We start from the raw sequence: 19,713 nt of genomic DNA, 5'->3' as shown, positions 1-19,713 counted from the left end.
AAACACTTACCATGTCATTGAATTATTATAAGTAGCATAATAAGGTGAAATCCTAAGATTTCTTTGCTTAGTAACTGCTTGGCGGGAACTATTATTTCTTTGCCACATCTTCATCCTTGCTACTTTCTCTGTCAACTGGTAACTTGGCACAGGATTCTCTTACCAGGGTGTGGTTTTCTTCATATCCCTTAGAGCTCATATCAGATTTTTATTAAGGGATTACCAGGACAATATGTATTCTTTTTTTTTTTTAATCTGGACAACATGTATTCTAATTATAGTCTATCAGCTGTAGTAAAACTTCCTGTATTTCTACATATTTTCAAAGGAGAGGCTGATATATCCTTCTCTTGAGTGGAAAAAAATTGACAGAATGAAAATCTGATTAGCAACCTTAGACTATAAATATTAACTTCTTTTGTAAGACACTTAAAATCTAAATTGTGCAAAGAGATTTTTCAAAAAGCATATCTATTTCTTTAAAGCAGAAGAATGGCATTTCTTTTTCATTTTAAAATTTTATTATGGATAATTTTAGGCACACATATACAAATACACAGAGATTAGGACAATGAAGCTCTGTGTACACCATCTTCAAAAACTCAAATTTCTGGCATTATATAAGGGCCTAATGTAAGTGAATTAATGACTATGGATTCATAAGAAAAGTTTCCCGATAGCCTTTATGCATAAAAAAAATCAAGCGTGTTCCAGCCTTTTTCTCCTCAACTAAGATTGCACCTGATAGGAAAATCTGAAATTTTATCAGATTAGGGCAATTTTGATCACAATTATACTAATACAATCGCATCTTTATTGAACAGTGCGATTTCTTTCTATGAAAAAGTTATAGAAAACAGATTAGACTTTGTTCTTACCCTCAGGAATCTTACCTAAGTTTGGAGAAGAGAATTGAAAGAATTGTATATGTATTAGTGCAAGCTAGACTTGAGTTACTGTCTATAAATAGAGAAGAGCTATTAGCATATTAATTAATTAGGATTACATTTGCATTTTTATTGTCATGAAAAAATATCTGTGTTCTAATTTAGATCTCCCTGTTATATTACTCTCATTACTGCCTCTCAGTAAGAGATAATCAGCTTGAAATTTATATGACTATGTGAACAATACTGGTTTACATTTGGCAGAAGAGACCCATTCTGGTTAATATTTCAAAGCATGACACTTCTTCAACACAATAGGGTTGTATTTAGATTATTAGAGAATTATGCCTTACAATATAGCTGTTAAAAGAAACAACAATGGCGAGCTTTGCTTATAGCTTGTTCATGTATTTGGACGTTATTAACCTGTGTTTGCTCTTTACCCAAGAAAATGATATGCAGATACACTCGTATATATAATATATGTGTGTACTTACACTGAGAAAACAAAGGTAGTCTTAAAGCTAAGTGTATGAGTAAGTGCCTAGCTTGTGTGAACTAAAGAATATCTCACAATGTAACTAAATTTCACAATTCAAAATAAGGAGTAGAACAAGTATATCTGGTGATGTAAGGTGGTGTAAGACTGCTATATGTATGACAATAGGAAAAAGTGCCCAGAAAAGAGAAAGTAATAGACATCAAAAGAGATAGCAAAGTGACTGGGAATGGAAGTATTCTGAGATGTTTTCAGTAGTTGTAGAGAGCACTAGAATTAAACTTTCGTATTTTAACCAGGGAATGTTTGGAAGCCTCTAAATAATAGTATACATTAAGTCCTTAAACATTAATAATAAAAAAAGTGAGTAAGGAGTTGTAATGGCTAATTTTTCTCATGTTCTTTATAGCTGAACTTATCTATCTGATGAATTTGTTGGAGATAAAACAATAGCATAGATGGGCATATTTTTTAAAAAGTTTATTTATTTTGGGAGAAAGAGAGACAGAGAGAGAGAGAGAGAGAGAGAGAGAGAGAGAGAGAGAGAGAGAGAGAGACCCAAGCAGGCTCCACGCTGTCAGCACAGAGACTGATGCAGGACTTGAATCCACAAGCCATGGGATCATGACCTGAGCTGAATTCAAGAGTCAGTCACCTAAGTGATTGAGCCACCCAGGCTCCCCTAGACGGGCCATAATTTTATCTGATCAATACATATATAATAACCATACCTTCATAATTTTTCAATAAAAATGTGCCTTTTTCACAGCATCTAATCAACAATTACAAGTTTGGGCCATTTGGTGAACTCAGGAAACATATCTGATTTAGTTTATAATATTAAAACTAAGAATTTTATTGATTTGATCTTTTTATTATCTAAGGAAAAAAGAAAAACTTGAGTTCAGCATATCATCCAGTGCATAAATACTTGTTGAATTGAAATATTCAGCAGAAAAGCAAGGCTGGTTTGGTGGTAAAACTTAGCTCCCAGAAGGAATTTGAGTCCATCATTTTGAGGAAGATCTTCTCTATTACAGTAAATATTAAGATAGTTTTGCTTATTCAGCATAGTATATACAACGTTAACCAACCGTTTTGCTTCAATACGCTTATTCTTATTAAAGCTCCGATTATTGTGGAGAGCCATTTTTTGATTAATGTTGCTATTTCTGTTTGATAGCTTTGCCTCAAGGTTATAACTGTTTTGTGAAACATAATGCAGTTTAAGCTTGTTAGATCGATCAATTCTCATATCAGATAGTCATAAACATTTACAAACATCTTTTAATCTAAACGTTACATAATATATTTCAGAGCCTCTTTAGTGCAACTCGTACTAACCAGCCATCCGTGTGTCTGAAACTATTTATTTTTATAAACATATTTGAATATGAAAAATGATACAAAAGCATATAGGATGTTGAAAAACTTACATGGTGGATGGATTAGTGTGTTACTGAATTCTATATAAGGCCTTGCATGGGTTTTAAGAAGACAAAGTGCTGCATAGTAAACATGGTCAAACATTATATCAGGTACAATGTGTTATATAAAACGCATGACTTGGGGTTCAAAGATAAATATCAAGACAATCAAATGAAGACAATACAGTCATTTGCAGTCTATACGTATTTATAGAGTTAGTACTTCTTTGAACTTGAAAAGAGACCAGAGTTTAGGGAGGTACATTTTGGTGTCCAAGCAGCTAGACTTTTCAGGTGGATGATTTCCTTTGGCTCATGGCTGAGGAAGATGTCAGAAGTCCACAGGGGAGCTTTGAACACTATTGATACTGGCTTATATAAATCAGTATAAATACCTTGCAATTAATGCAAAAATTGACTGATAAAAACAAAAATGTAGCCAAATATAAATGCCCAGCTACTCTTGCCTAGAAACTCTGTCAGTATATGCAGTACTTATTGTAACATATTAATCAGATGAGTCAGATTGCCAATAAATAAAGCATTATCATATTTCACAAAGGATATAAAAGATGGATCTAAGACTTTACATTCTCCAGAAAGGAAAATCAAGACAAAAATTTAATATGCTGGGTGTATAACACTCTGTTGACTTGGAGGAATCAGTATCATTATTAATTTCTGTCAGTATCCCATGGTTTAACTGCTAGTATATGTTAGAAAGCAAGAAAAAGAGACTCTTTTGTAAGATCCACATGACTTGATGGAACAGTATTCATGTTGAATCTGTGGATTTTCTAAAAATTTTTAAATATATCTATTTTTGTGAGAAAGACAGAGCACGATCTGGGGAGGGGCATAGAGAGAGGGATACAGAATCTGAAGCAGGCTCCAAGCTATTTACACAGCCTGATGCAAGCCTTGAACTCATGAACTGCTAGATCATGACCTGAGTTAGAATCAGATGCTTAACCACCTGGGCCACCCAGGCACCCCTGATTCTGTTGATTTTGAGTACTACTGGCTACTTCCTCACACAAAGGTGATTTTGAAAATGTCAGGACTGGGCAACACAAAAGAATTCAGTAAGGGGCTCAATAGTGATTGTGTCTTAGACCAATCAGAACTCTATGATCTTATCTATAATACACAAAATGATACTCTTCGGAGAAAGAGAAGCTGACATAGTATGTAGCTTAACTGGAATGAGGAGAATCTTGCAGCTCCATATTTGATAATCATCCCTTTGTATGAAATGAAGTTCCCAGTCAGAAAAAAACTAACAATTTATTCTCATAACGTCCAATAGTAGAAAATGTAACAAAGCAGTAGACATATTATAGTAGTTTTCTTAATTCTTCCACCACTTGAACTATCTATGGCACTTTCCTTGGGATATTTCACATGTAATAAGTTTGGTATGATTAAAGGTAAGGAGACACAGGCCATACTAAGTATGGATATTGTTATTTTGTCACTCTTTACTTGTGTATATATGTATACACACACCTAAATTATTCATATTTCTTTTCATATTTATGAACACATATATTGTATAGAGTTATATTGCCTTAAATGCTGACAATGTCTAAAGCAATGATAAAAATGCAAAAACTTTTTGAAATAATTTTGTGTTTTATTTCCAAAATGAAGTACTATTTTAAGCAGAAGATTATATAAGAATCTAATATATTTTAATAGTTTAAGCTAAAACCATGATTTAACATATTTTACATTGGAATGTGTGATTGACCAAAGATTTTCCAGTGGCAGTGAGAGTCTTGGCCTGAATTTTGAGTTCTAATCCTAAATAGACCATTACCTTGTTGGATGACCATTACAAATGATTTCAAATCTTAACTAAATTATTTAGAGAATAGTAATTCTTGCTTCTCTCTCCTGCATCATTAATTTTCCATCAAAATGATTACTCACATTAGTAATGACACATTCTGTTATTGTTTATAAACAATTGTTTATTGTTTATAAACAATGATACTCTATTACAATACTTTCCTTAATTGAAGTGTACTCTGACCATTTATCTATGTGCTCTTCAGTTCTTTTCTTCCTATTCATTCTTAAACCTGTTTATCTGCCTTTCTCTCCATTCAGTCACGGAAATTACTGCTGTCAAGGTTCCAATGACTTACATTGTAAAATGGAATGGTTAATTCTCAATTCATATTTCACTTGACCTATGAGTTACATTTGACATGCCTGATCATTCATTTGCCCTTGAAACCATTCCTCCCAACTTGGATTTCCATCTCCTTTTAGTTTTTCTTCTATCTTGTCACCTTTTTTCCAGACTCCATTACTTAGTATTCCTTTCTATTCAACCCCTAGATGTTGAAAAGCATGGTCTTACAGCACATCCTCTATTTATTTTAGATTCATAGCTTTATTTTTTTTAATATGAAATTTATTGTCAGATTGGTTTCCATACAACACCCAATGCTCATCCCAACAGGTGCCCTCCTCAATGCCCATCACCCACCCTCCCCTCCCTCCCACCCCCCCCCCCCCCCCCATCAACCCTCAGTTTGTTCTCAGTTTTTAAGAGTCTCTTATGCTTTGGCTCTCTTCCACTCTAACCTCTTTTTTTTTTTCCTTCCCCTCCCCTATGGGTTTCTATTAAGTTTCTCAGGATCCACATAAGAGTGAAACTATATGGTATCTGTCTTTCTCTGTATGGCTTATTTCACTTAGCATAACACTCTCCAGTTCCATCCATGTTGCTACAAAGGGCCATATTTCATTCTTTCTCATTCCCAAGTAGTATTCCATTGTGTATATAAACCACAATTTCTTTATCTATTCATCAGTTGATGGACATTCATAGCTTTAAATATCATGGTATTAGTCAAAATCAAAGGAAGATACAGAACCACATAGTAATTTGAATAGAGAAAATTGAATGTAATAATTATGCGTAACAGGATTGCCTACTAAGGGGAAAGGAGAGTCTAAAGCACTTCGGAATGCAAATATAAAGAGTAGCAACTATTTATATGGCTAAGGCAGAACACCCACAACAGAAACAAACATGGAAAAGGACTTCTTTCCCCCAGGAAGTGGTCTAGATTTTTTTGAATAGATAATGGCCATGGCCAACGGGATGGTACACAAGTCACTGAGATACTGCACCATGGAACTCACTGGAAAACTGCCTGTGGGGAGCCAACTCCTGGAGTTTCAAGAAAACTGCCCATGGAGAGGTGCTGCATGCCCCTGATTGCCTCACTATGCCAAAAGGTGCACATTCCCAGGAAGAAGAGAAACTCCCCTCCAGTGTCTCTCTGAAATCTACTGAGGAAACATTTCCTTGTACCAGCCAGCAAGGAGCAAATATGCTAGTATCATATGTAGGATAAAAAACAGTGAATGTGAAGCCAAGGTAATAGATTCCATAACTGACATAACTGATATATTTACCTTATTTATTTTATATTAATGTCTATATATATCCATATATCTCCATATCTATAAAATAAATATTTATATATATACATCTGTCTTCTCCCTAAGTTCCAGGCTACTATATCCAATTGCCTACTTGACATCTTCATTTGAAGGTTTAATTGACGTCTCAAACATAGCATGGACTTTATTTCTATTTCCCTTAAACCTTAAACTTACTTTATCCATAGTCTTTCCTACCTTAAATGACAACAACTCCATCTTCCCAACTAGTGAGTTCAAAAACTTTGGAATCATTTTTAAATACTCTATTTCTTGCTTTTAAAATGCAATCTGTTAATATATCATATTGACTTCATATTTAGACATTTCCAAATTTCATTGTATCTCACTTTAATCAACACTGCTACCAGTATGGATGTCATGAGTATTATCTTTGATCCATTTATTTCATTGCCATCCTAACTTGTTTCTCTACTTCTGTTCTTGCTTCTCTAACATCTATTTCCAACACAATGGCTACAATGAATCTTTTAAAAATAAGTCAGGCCATGCCACTTCCCTGTTCAAAGCCATTCAATATTTTTCCATCTTACAAAAAGCTAATGTCCTAAACATGGCCTATATGACCCAACAAAATGATTTCACTGGAGGCATAATGATTATTTTACTCTCCCTCAAACATTCCAAATTTGAATCCACCTCAGGACCTTTGCACTTACTCCCCTTGTAGTATTTAATGAAATATCACTATCTCTGGCCATATTAAGTAAAATATCAGTCTGCTTCACTGACCCTCTCTTCACTGCCCTTCTCTACCTTTCTATCTTAGCTCTTGCCATATGAATTATCATCTAAAATACCATAATTTCTTTCTTTCTTTTATTATTTTTCTACCTCTGACACTAGGATTTGCATTCCATGAAGGCAAATTTTTTTGTTTGTATTATTCATTGTTGTGTGATCAATGCCTGTCCCAAAGGAAATATTCAACAAATATTTATGGAATTAATAATTAAAAATAGATGAATTAATAAGTAGATGATTATTTGGTAACATGTTAGAAACAAAATGATAACATTTATGTTACACCAAAGCAATATTTAAGTCAGAAAAGATGTCTATTGAATATAATTTAAAATTTTTCATTCATAAGGGCTACTGTATTGTTCAGTTGGGTTCAACCTCTGGCCCTTGATTTCAGCTCAGGTCAGTTTAGGTTGCGGTCAGCGCAGATCCTGCTTGGGATTCTCTGTCTCCCTCTCCCTCTGCCCTTCCCCTGCTTGCACACTCGTGCTCTCCTTCTCTCAAGATAAATAATAAATGAACTTTATTTTAGTTATTTAAGTTTATTTATTTTGAGAAAGAAAATGAGAGCAGGGGAGGGGCAGAGAGACAGAGGGAGAGAGAGAGAATCCCAACCAGGCTCTGTACCAGTAGTGCTGAGCCCCATGCAGGGCTCGACCTCACGAACTGTGAACTATCACCTGGCCAAAATCGAGTTGAACGTTTAAGAGTTGAGCGCCACCCAGACACCCCAATAATAAATAAACTTAAAATTTTTCCTCTCATAAAATGGAATTAATATTTTATTAGGTTTAAATATGTTACCTTTTCTTCCTCCCTTAACCCAATATAAGTACATATAGAGAGAATTCTAATTTTTTTTTTTTTAATATATGAAATTTACTGTCAAATTGGTTTCCATACAACACCCAGTGCTCATCCCAAAAGGTGCCCTCCTCAATACCCATCACCCACCCTGCCCTCCCTCCCACCCCCCATCAACCCTCAGTTTGTTCTCAGTTTTTAACAGTCTCTTATGCTTTGGCTCTCTCCCACTCTAACCTCTTTTTTTCTTTTTTTTCCTTCCCCTCCCCCATGGGTTTCTGTTAAGTTTCTCAGGATCCACATGAGAGTGAAACCATATGGTATCTGTCTTTCTCTGTATGGCTTATTTCACTTAGCATCACAAGAGAGAATTCTAATTTTTGATGCTGTGTATTATTGTAACGTATGACACCTTTTTCCAGAACTATTTTTCTTTCTCTCTGTTTCTGGCCAAACTCAATGTCAAATAAATCATATTCATGAATAAATAGATGCTTTACAGTACAGAAACAACTATTTGTGTGTCTCTTTAATAATTTTAAAAAAAATAGAACTGTGTTATATATAGGTATAACCATCATGCTTATTGCATTGATTATAGGAGGTGATTTAATAAATTTGTTATAAAGTATGCATAAAAAACATAAATGTGGTATTGCTTCATATATTGTGTAATAAAATAAAAAAATTTAATTTATCATAATTCTATTCACCTTTATTTTAGGTTAACTTTTTGTACAATGATTTAGATGCCACAGGTCTTTCTTTAATTTTTTAGTGTTTATTTATTTTTGAGAGAGAGAGAGAGAGAGAATGAGCCTGGGAGGGGCAGGGAGAAAGGGAGACAAATAATCTGAAGCAGTCTCCAAGCTCTGAGCTGTCAGCACAGAGTCCAGCGTAGGGCTCGAACTCACAAACTATGACATTATGACCTGAGCCAAAGTTGGACGCTCAACGGACTGAGTCACTCAGGAGCCCTGCCACAGATCTTTTTAAACACAGAAATTAGAACTATTATGCCTTTCCCTCTTGACATGTTTCTTCAGAGAAAGCTAAGGAATTCAAGTCATTCCACTGACCATGCACCAATATTAATTATAGCACGAATGAAAATTGTAGTTGATGATGATGTTATTTTTCCACTGGGAATTATTTTATTTTATTTTAGTTATTTTAGTTTACTTGTTTATTTTGAGAGAGACAGACAGCAAAAGTGGGGGAGGGGCTGAGGAAGAGGGAGACAGAGAATCCCAAACAGGCTCTGCTAGCACAGAACCCGATGCTGGGCTCACACCCACGAACCGTGAAATCATGACCTGAGCCGAAACCAAGAGTTAGACACCTAGTTAACTGAGTCCCCTAGGTGCCCCACTGTGAATAATTTTAAAATGTAATATCTAAAGCATCATTTAGTTCTATCATCATCTACCTCCTGAGATGACAGTCCATCCTACAGGTGTGTCTATTCACTTAGCAATACTGCAAAGAACCCATAGTTCTGTTAAATTACTCTCTTAGCTTTTACTGAGTTGGTACAACAGGAGGATTTCACACATCACTGGAAAGCCAAGGAAACTATTTCCAGATCATTATCACAAACTGAAGGATTGCTTACAAGATTGCTTGCTTAGCATTAATGTTATCTTCTTTGAGAGGGCTTCACTGACCAGCTTATTATCAATCTTACCAAAGCATACTTGATCAACCACCTTTCAGTGTTAACACTGTACGTAGTCCTCTTTTGATGCTTTTTATATTTTATATTAATTGCAACATAGCCTCTGCCTTATGGTTGCATAAAAATTATCACTGAATATATATGAGTATGAATATACATATGACTATATATATGAATTAATGGGCATATTATTGAAACAAAACAAATTTTGTTTCAGTATTTTAAAATACCTCCCTAAAACATCTTAAGAGTTTTCATGTTTAAGTAGTTTTCAGTACTATAAGATGAAATTAATTAGGCTGTTTTACTTTCTTCTTACACTCTATCTTTTGTGTTGCACCCAATACAAATATGTTGTGTCAAATTAAGAGTATGATTAATCTAAGTAGTAACCATATATCCGTGCTATCCATGTCTTTTAAAAGCAAGAGCTTGTTGTTAAATTAATTAGTAAAATTTCAGTTAATGTTATAAGATGCTTATCCAACAATGAGTTAGTCTTTATATATGTGTCACTGATTATAACTTTGCATTTTATCAAGCCTCCCGTATGTTTTTCTTCACCAAATAAGGTGTATTATGTCTGGTTCATGTCTACAAATTTATGGCCTGCATGGCCAATAGTGATTGGTAGAGAAGAGACAGTTAAATGCTAATTTAATTCATTAAAAAACAGTTTACTTGGATATTTAGTTCTAGAAATGGAAAAATGGATTTTTATCAGACTATCCTAAAGACAAGAATTTTAATCTCTGGTAAATATATTAAAATGTACATTTGAAAACATCAAGAAGTAACTAAAGCGAACAGAAATTGGAGGGCATCTAGCTCTTGGAGTAAGGGAACACCACTGGGTGAAATATATGTTTATATGGCTTTCCCTCTGAGAGCTCCCAATTTTATATGCATGAGGCAGCTGGAGCTCAGGAAGAAAGCTTGAAGTCTCAGAATATGAAGTTCAGGACTGCAAAAGCAGGTATCAATTAAGAGAGTAATTTGGAAGGAGGAAGTATTCCCAGAGGGGGAGCCCAAACATCTTTGACATTCTTTCTTCAAATCCTACACAAATCCAGAGGGGACTCTAAAAGTCCAAGGGAAAAACAACAGCTGAACTTTGAAAAGTTAAGTATGAATTTGACAATCTTCCACTACAAGGTATATAGAAGGTGCAGTTGGAATTCTTCCATAGATGAAGTATTTGGTAATAAATACTGTGGGTTTTATGTTGAAACTCAAGAATGGCCTCAACTTTAGAATTAGTGACTAAATTTCAGGACTAAAAGTTTTGCCCCAAAATAAGACTAAAAACAAAATAGATGCATTGTGTTTTTTTTAAGCTAAAAAAATGTTTTATTATCCATAGTTGAGAGAGACGGAGACAGAGCATGAGCAGGGGAGGGGCAGAGAGAGAGAGGGAGAGGGAGACACAGAACTTGAAGAAGGCTCCACCCTGTCAGCACAGAGACTGATAGGACTCAAACCCCAGAACCATGAGATCATGACCTGAGTCGAAGTCGGGTGCTTAACTGACTGAGCCACCTAGGTGCCCCAAAACAGATGCATTATAAAAAAGTCTAAAGGCAAGATGAGTCATTCATTGAACTGGTTATGAGAAGAAAATTTTTGCACTTTAGAAGAAGAATCCAAAGCCCCTATAATGTTTGATCTATAGTGTCTATTATATGATAGAAAATATGAAACAAACCAATATGCCATTAAAAGATATGGGATAGAATGACTCAAGGACAAGGGAAAAGTAGTCAACAGAATCAGACCATAAGATAACTCAAATGATGGAAGTAGCACACAAGAACTTCAAAGTAGATGTATATAACTATGCCTGAAGATTTAAAGGAAATGATAGTTATAATGAGTAAATATATAGGTCATATCAGAGGAATAGAAACTGTAAACATGGAAATTTTAAAACCCCAAACTGTAATTTATGAAATATAAAGATTAATAAGTAAGCTTCACAATGAATTTAAAATTACAAAAAGTGGCCTAGTGAATACAAGGACAGATTGATATTGTCCAATTGGAAAATTGTCCAGTCATAAAAATGTAAGCATAAATGAATAAAATTAGAAAAAAACAACAACACAGAATTCCAGTGACTTATGTGGTAGTATCAAGCAATATAGAATATATACGATTGGAGTTGTAGACAAATATCGTTGTGCAATAAGGCACAACAATTTTGGAAGAAATAATGGTTGAAAGTTTCTGAATTTTTATGAAAAACATCAACACATAGAATTGAGGATATTAGTAAATAGCAAGCATGATAAATACAAAGAAAAGAAAAAAAACCTAGGTCAGGATTTTATACTTAGCAAAAAACAATTGTCAAAACTGAAGGTAAAATAAAAATTATTTCAGAAAAACAAAAGTGAAGAGAATTTTTCATCAGTAAACATGAAGTATAAGAAATGCTGAAAGAAGTCTTCTAGGCTGAAGGGAAATGATACAAGATAAAAATTTAGATTTACAGAAAGGTATTTAACATAATTGGTAAATATATGAGTAAATATGAGAGAATATCTTTTCTTACTTCTCTTACTTAAAAGACAACTGAGCAGAAGATTATTTTTATGTTTATGATATGTGTATAATTAAAATATATGATTTAGTAACACATGGAATAAGTCTGGGTGCTATAAATAAAGTTCGCCACTCTGAAGTTCTTAGGTTTTGTGTGAAATGATACAACAATAATTCTAAGTGGCTAATTTGAAGATGTACATTTAACCCTTAGCTTTAAATAATACAAAGAGGTGTGGAAAGAAAGCTAATAGAGAAATTTAAATAGAATGTCAAAAGATGCTCAGTTAACCCAAAAGAAATCAGGAAAAGAGAAAGAAAAAAGACAGGTGGTGTAATTAGAAGAAAAATAACAAAATGGTGAACCTAAACATAACCACATTTATAATTATATCTAATGTCAATGGACTAAATAAATATTTTAATTAAAAAACAAAGACTGTTGGAGTAGATCAGAAGTTGGCAAACTTTAGCCCATGGATTAACAACCTGTTTTGGTAAATAAAGTTCTTTTTGGAACACCGTTACATCCATTAACTTACACATTATCTTTGGCTATTTTTGCATTATAATCGCAAACTTGAGTATTTGTAACTTATGGCTCTTAAGAAGCCTAAAACATTAGATATGTGACCCTTTAGGAAGATATTTGACAATCCATGGAGTATATACAATACTGCTTGGCTATTTCTTATAAATTGGAACATATACCTACCCTATATATTGAATTGTTAACTCAAGAGCAATATAAACTTGTATCCACAAGAGAGTTGTATAAAATATGAATAGCAGTGTTACCCGTGGTAGTCCTTAACTGGAAACACTTCAAATGCCCATCAAGTAAAGAATGGAGAAGCAGATTATGTTATATAATGAAATGCAGTGCACTTATGGAAAGAATGATGAATCCACTATGGTTGAATTTCAGCAACACCGTGGTGAATAAGAGAATCCACAGGGGAGAAAAGTGCTTACCGAATGAATCCACTTATATGAAGTTCAAAAACAAGTAAGATTAATCTATGTCTTATAGAATCAGAGCAGTGTTTATCTATCTATCTATCTATCTATCTATCTATCTATCTATCTATCTAGTGATTGGGGATTGGTTGGAAGGAAGTGTAAGGGAATTTTCTGTGGTAATGGAAATATTACATATTTTATTTTATTTTTATTTATTTGAAATATTATGCATTTTAATTAGGTGGAAGTTATAGCAGTATATGCACATATCAAAACTCAAGGAGTAATATATTTTAAACCTATATATTTGAGCTTAAATAATTTTTCTCAATCAAAAAAATAGAAAAATACACCTCAAAAACAAAGGGAAAATATTTTGTTACTGAAATTCTAAATACATATTACTTTTGACCATTCAATATTTTTTTTCATCTTGTAAAATGTAATCTTGTTTTGAATACTAGTCTATAAAGGAGATGATGAATTATCCTTCAGCAAGTGACCTGAATTATTTTTTTTCTTATTTTTTAAAAAGTATTTTGTCTTTAATAGTTGTATTTACTGACTTCCTAATAATATAGATTGATTAAGGCTGTTCTATCTCATTCATCTGTTGGTCTGTTTCATTGAATCCAGCTTGTTTTGTTTTTTTTTTTCTCACAATATACATAAACTGTTGAGCTTTCAGAACAACCTTTCAGGATGTACAATGATTCCGTTACCAAGCATGTATTTGATCTTTGTCTCCAGATTTCTACAATAGCCTTGGAATTTTTTTTTTTTTTTAGTTTGAACATTTGTGAGTAATTGTAGGATGGTATGAACTTTATAAAATTTAATGACATCTGTAATAGCAAGCACTAATAAGACTTAACATTAAAGTATTACAGTGATGTACTGTGAAAAAAACAATAATTACTATTATAATAGAAGGTTGGGGAATTATTTGAATTAAATCAATGAGGAAAGTGAAAAAAAATATCTAAAAGTATCTGTGTGAGAGAGAAAAAGATCATATATTTGGATATGAAAGTAATTTTTTTTGTATTAAGGATTTCCCGAAAGCCAGGTTTGCCAAAATGTCAAATTAAAAGCAATGCCATAAAAGAGGGATTTGTGAAAATTCCTGGATTATGTGAAAATGACTCTTAAATCTCAGTATGTCTATCCAATTCAAACCGTACTGCACTTTACTTTCTACCAGTGATAGTGACTGAATAACTGTGGGTCATGTGTATAAGAGGGTATATGCAAACAGTCATTTGCCTACTGCACCTTAACTTTATATGTACTGCTGATCAAACTAGTTCTAGTTCTAAGATAAACACATCAGGAAAGAAGTAGGGCTGGCAGGTGGGGGAATGTGGACCTGGCAAATTCCCTACATAACTGGCTCAGTGTATACATTTGCTGTTCTCCTTTATGATTACATGCAGCTCTACACTATAAAAAGAAAAGCAGCCTACTGTTTAAAATGCATTTAGGGGACTATGAAGGTCACAATTGAAGTGTGAATTTATTTTAGTTGGTTTGAGTTTCAATTCTAATGCTTTTACTCTACTGTGTAAAACCTCTCTCTCTTGCTGTTTTGAAAATTACACTTGTCCAGAGAAAGGTCTCATTTAATTCAATATTACTTTACTTTTATATATATAGTCTTTCTTTAAAATCATGTTCCAAAAGGCTGAGTTAAATAATACGGCTTGAAAGTGAAAATTAAAAAGTAAAGTCAGGGAGAGAAAAAGCAAGTGTCCACCAAGACAGTGAAACATTAAGATGGATAATTTTAATATCATTATCCTCAAAGCCACAGCTTTGGAGGAATCTTACTGTTGAGTCAACTTAGGAAGATACATAGCTAAAAATTTTCCTCTTATTGGTATAGACTGTCTATTCTTTTATTTACACTTTCAGGGCCCTTCTCTAGTATTGCCATATTTAGTAAATAAAAATACATAATACCAAGTTAAATTTGAATTTCAGATATACACTAGATGTTTGTTTTGTATAACTATGTCACATGTAATATTTGAGACATACTTATCCTTAGAAATATATCAATTTAATTTAACCTTGTGTTCTGTATTTTATTGACAGCCTTTTTTCTTATATTCAAATACTGAGGAGAAAACAAAATGATGGTTTCTGGGGATCAATGTCTTGAAGAGAGACCAGTGTGAAGTTTTGCTTAAGATCCTGGCCTTAAATATAACTTAAGCTATCTTTATGATTTGGCAAAGTGACTATGTATTAGAGGGCAATTATAGCTTTACATTCAGAACTTTGTTTACATGGCGCATTATCTAGAGGGAGGTTGCAATGACAACCATGTTATTATGCATATTTGTTTTTAATTATCTCCCAAGATTCTAGGTACTTCCAATATCCATAGTTCCTGGATACTTATTCAACTTTTCTTGTGCAGACATTCACTTTCATTCTGCAGATTTCAGACTCCTCATCCAGCCACAAGCTTCAGTTCCAGAACTTTTAACCACTTTAAAACCCTATTTGTCCTTTCATGAGACACAAAAACATCATTAACAGCAATATTGTTTTCTTTTCTATAAATCTACTTTTTCAGATTTTTTTAAATAAAAGGAGTCTCATTACCAATATATTTCACCAGATTAACAAAAAAAAAAATAAAAAAAAAACACAACTATTCTCTTTAGCCACTCATCAGACTGAAATTGATGATAAGGTATCATAGTTTTTCAGGCTGATGATACTTTTCACTTTCATATGGGGTGATTAATTCAATAGAGAATGTACTCCCTTAACAAGTAGGCTTATCATCCAAGACAGATTTATCCATCCTATTAGGGGATTAATGGTACTCTGAATATATCAGGAACTCAAAATGCAAACCTTTCTCTTGAATATTTTATCTACTCTTGATAAACCCCACTTAATTCTACCATATCCCATACACTTTATTTACCTTACAGCAGGATTTAATCTCTAAATATATTACAACATTTTATCTTGTGAATTTATTTACCATTGAGAAGGACCAAAACAATATGTATGGTAATGACATTTAGAAAAACTGATACTTCCCAAAACCTAGTGTCAGCTCACAGAAAGCTGTGGAGAAGAAAAACTCTGAACCCCACTGAATACAATTAATACAATCAGAAGCTTTATAATTAAGAGTAAGAGAATGAATACATGTGTAATCATCCTTAATATTGGTGTCTGGCAAGCAAGCTTTTCAGGATTCATTAAAGAGTTTCACTGATACTCTGTAATAGGATGTGAATAATAGGATTAATATAGCTATGGGCAGTGTTAGGTCAGCTGGCAATAGATCAATCCAAAAAGCAGAGAATATTAAAAGGATTATAGATTAGCAATTAGATGGCTTCACAAACAAGGAATAGTTTCTTGAGCATCTCTAAAGGTTAAGAGAGATAGAATGTCAATTTTTTTCAGTTTATAATCCAGTAGTGCCTAAAGATGAAAGAAGAGATGGGATTTAGGCTATGATCACAATTGACATAATCAAACCAAACCATCCTTTAGTATCAGCATCTGGATTTCAAAGGAAGCAGATCTTAGTATAAAGTGAAGGGAACACTGGTGATATAATAATGAAATAGTTCAAAGGACAAAGGTTTAGGCATTAGGATTCTGAGAGAAATGTCGTAGTCAGTTATTCAGATCTTATATTCAGCATTAAGCTTCCAAGCATTTGTGAGATCCCATGGTATATGTAAGTGAATTCTCAGTTTCTGTAGATGAAAATCAATGCTGTGCATTATGACTATCACATTTTATTGAAATTTCAGCTTGACACATACTTTAAATTTATCAGTAATATATAGCTATCTGAGTTTCTATCTGTTTTATTGTTTTCTACTGAGATATTTCCAAGTGGTGGTATTATACTGCTTTTGATTATACGATCTATAAAGAAAGTATCATGGAAGAACCTGCTGATATTTAGGATTTTATTTTTGCTGATTTGTAAGTTCATGACTAAGGAGTTTGTATCAAGAAGCCGCTATAACTAAACTGTTTCCAGAAAACAGGTTTTTTTTTAATGCTTTCATAAGATAATATAAAAATGCTACTTACTATTCAGGAGTATAGAGTCTGTACCACTATTTATTTGGTGAAGCAATAAGTGTGAAAACCTGCAAAATATACCTGCCATATCACATTACATGAGAATATGTGGAATGGGCCTTAGATATCTGCTGTGTTAACCCTGTTATTCCAACATTCAACTTTCTGCAACCTTTGACCTTCTTAATTGGGCGGTTTGGCCCAATGAAATGTTTAGTGTTTAAGAGCGAAGTGTATACAGTGGTGCTTTCTTCATACGTCAGCGTCTTCATAACCTCTGAGCTCACTCACCAATTTCAGTTGGAATTGAGCTCACACATTTCCTTGGGTTGCTGGCTCATATGTTTAGGTGCACGGTGTTTATGTCTCATTTACTACATGTAATTGGTAAAAGAATGCAACCCATGGCTAAATCAGGGCAATATAAGAGCTTTTAGTCTTGGATTCCTATTTCAAATTCACTTGCCAATTAATAAAAATATGTTGAGTTAACCTTTGTCAAAACTGGCATGTTTTGTCTTGTTCAGTGATGCTAGTATAAACCTTATGTTAGACAATTATCTGAGAATTAGCTGCTCATTTTGGAAGCATGCATTTTCAGGCTTTGGTGGAGTTGTGGTATAAGGAATTTTACTAAGATAATGTTTGGCTTTCCAAAAAGAGAGAAGAGTGATTATGGACTTATTTGACTCAAAATTTTCAGCTCTAATTCCCATATGTGTAATGTTAAATATCTGCCATCTAGGGACTTCTCTGATACTTTATTTTTGTATAAACATCGAAATGGGGCTCTGTCATGCTATAATGCCTAGAAATAATAAGTAAATGATTGAATGAACAAAAAGCCAAACCTCAATATGATTTACAACTATCTGTTATAATATCACTTAAAAAGGATTAGGTATTTTAAAATTTGGAAATTATTATGGGGATGGTATGATTTAAATAATAGTCATATTTGCAGATGTGGAATACATGTTTTCGAGCTCAGAAGAAATCTAAAACTACAGGCAGTCATACTTCAGGCAGTTGGTGAGGGAAGGGGCTTGCCCACATGACTGTCAGCAAGGAGAGCAAGGCCACATGTGGACAGTGCCAAATTGGAAGTCAGATTTTTGAATGCTAGGCATGAGTTTGCTATTAAACTGCTTTTTAATCAGACAAAAACTTTTGTGTATAAAAATATCAGGTAAGGTAGTGTGGTCTATATATACAAAGTAGACTAGGGCTTATATATTAAATAAGAGTAATCTTATTTTTTTCACAAAGAGTTTATGAAATATGAAAATAATCTGGGGGGATTCTAGGGAAGATGGCGGTGTAGGAGGACGCTGGGCTCACCGCGCGTCCTGCTGATCACTTAGATTCCACCTACACCTGACTAAATAACCCAGAAAACCACCAGAAGACTAGCAGAACGGAGTCTCCAGAACCAAGCGCAGACGAAGGCCAACGGAAGAGGGTAGGAAGGGCGGAGAGGCGGTGCACGCTCCACAGACTGGCGGGAGGGAGCAGGGGTGGAGAGCGGCCCCCCGGCCAAGCAGAGCCCCCAAGTCTGGCTTGCAAAAGCGGAGGGGCCGGACAGAGTGTGTTCCGACAGCAAGCGGGACTTGACATCTGGAAGGTTATAAGCTAACGGCTCTGCTCAGAGAACAGGAGGGCTGGAGGACAACGGGAGGGAGAGTTGTTGAGCCCCGACTACAGAGCTCAGCTTGGTGGGGAACAAAGGCGATCGCCAGCATCATCTCCCTCACCCATCCCCCAGCCAAAATCCCCAAGGGAACCGGTTCCTGCGAGGGAACTTGCTTGCTCTGCGCAAACACCCAATGCTGTGCTTCTGCGGATCCATTCCTCCGGTGCCGCAGGGCCCCTCCCAAAGCGGATCTCTGAAGGAAAAGAGGGCTGAGCCTGCCCCTCCCGCCCCTGTGCACCTTGCCTATCCACCCCAGCTAATACGCCAGATCCCAAGCACCACAAGCCTGGCAGTGTGCAAGTAGCCCAGACGGGCCATGCCACCCCACAGTGAATCCCGCCCCTAGGAGAGGGGAAAAGAAGGCACACACCAGTCTGACTGTGGCCCCAGTGGTGGGCTGGGGGCAGACATCAGGTCGGACTGCGGCCCCGCCCACCAACTCCAGTTATACACCACAGCACAGGGGAAGTGCCCTGCAGGTCCACACCACTCCAGGGACTATCCAAAATGACCAAATGGAAGAATTCCCCTCAAAACAATCTCCAGGAAACAACAGCAGCTAATGAACTGATCAAAAACAATTTAAACAATATAACAGAAAGTGAATTTAGAATAATAGTCATAAAATTAATTGCTGGGCTTGAAAACAGTATAGAGGACAGCAGAGAATCTATTGCTACAGAGATCAAGGGACTAAGGAATAGTCAGGAGGAGCTGAAAAATGCTATAAACGAGAGGAGAGAATAGGTGAACCAGAAGATAAAATTATGGAAAAAGACGAAGCTGAGAAAAAGAGAGATAAAAAAATCCAGGAGTATGAGGGGAAAATTAGAGAACTAAGTGATGCACTAAAGATAAATTATATACGCATAATTGGTATCCCAGAGGAGGAAGAGAGAGGGAAAGGTGCTGAA

This window comes from Neofelis nebulosa, chromosome 4 (genome assembly GCF_028018385.1).
Source record: "Neofelis nebulosa isolate mNeoNeb1 chromosome 4, mNeoNeb1.pri, whole genome shotgun sequence".
NCBI lineage: Eukaryota > Metazoa > Chordata > Mammalia > Carnivora > Felidae > Neofelis > Neofelis nebulosa.
Note: the sequence above shows the minus strand (reverse complement) of the source record.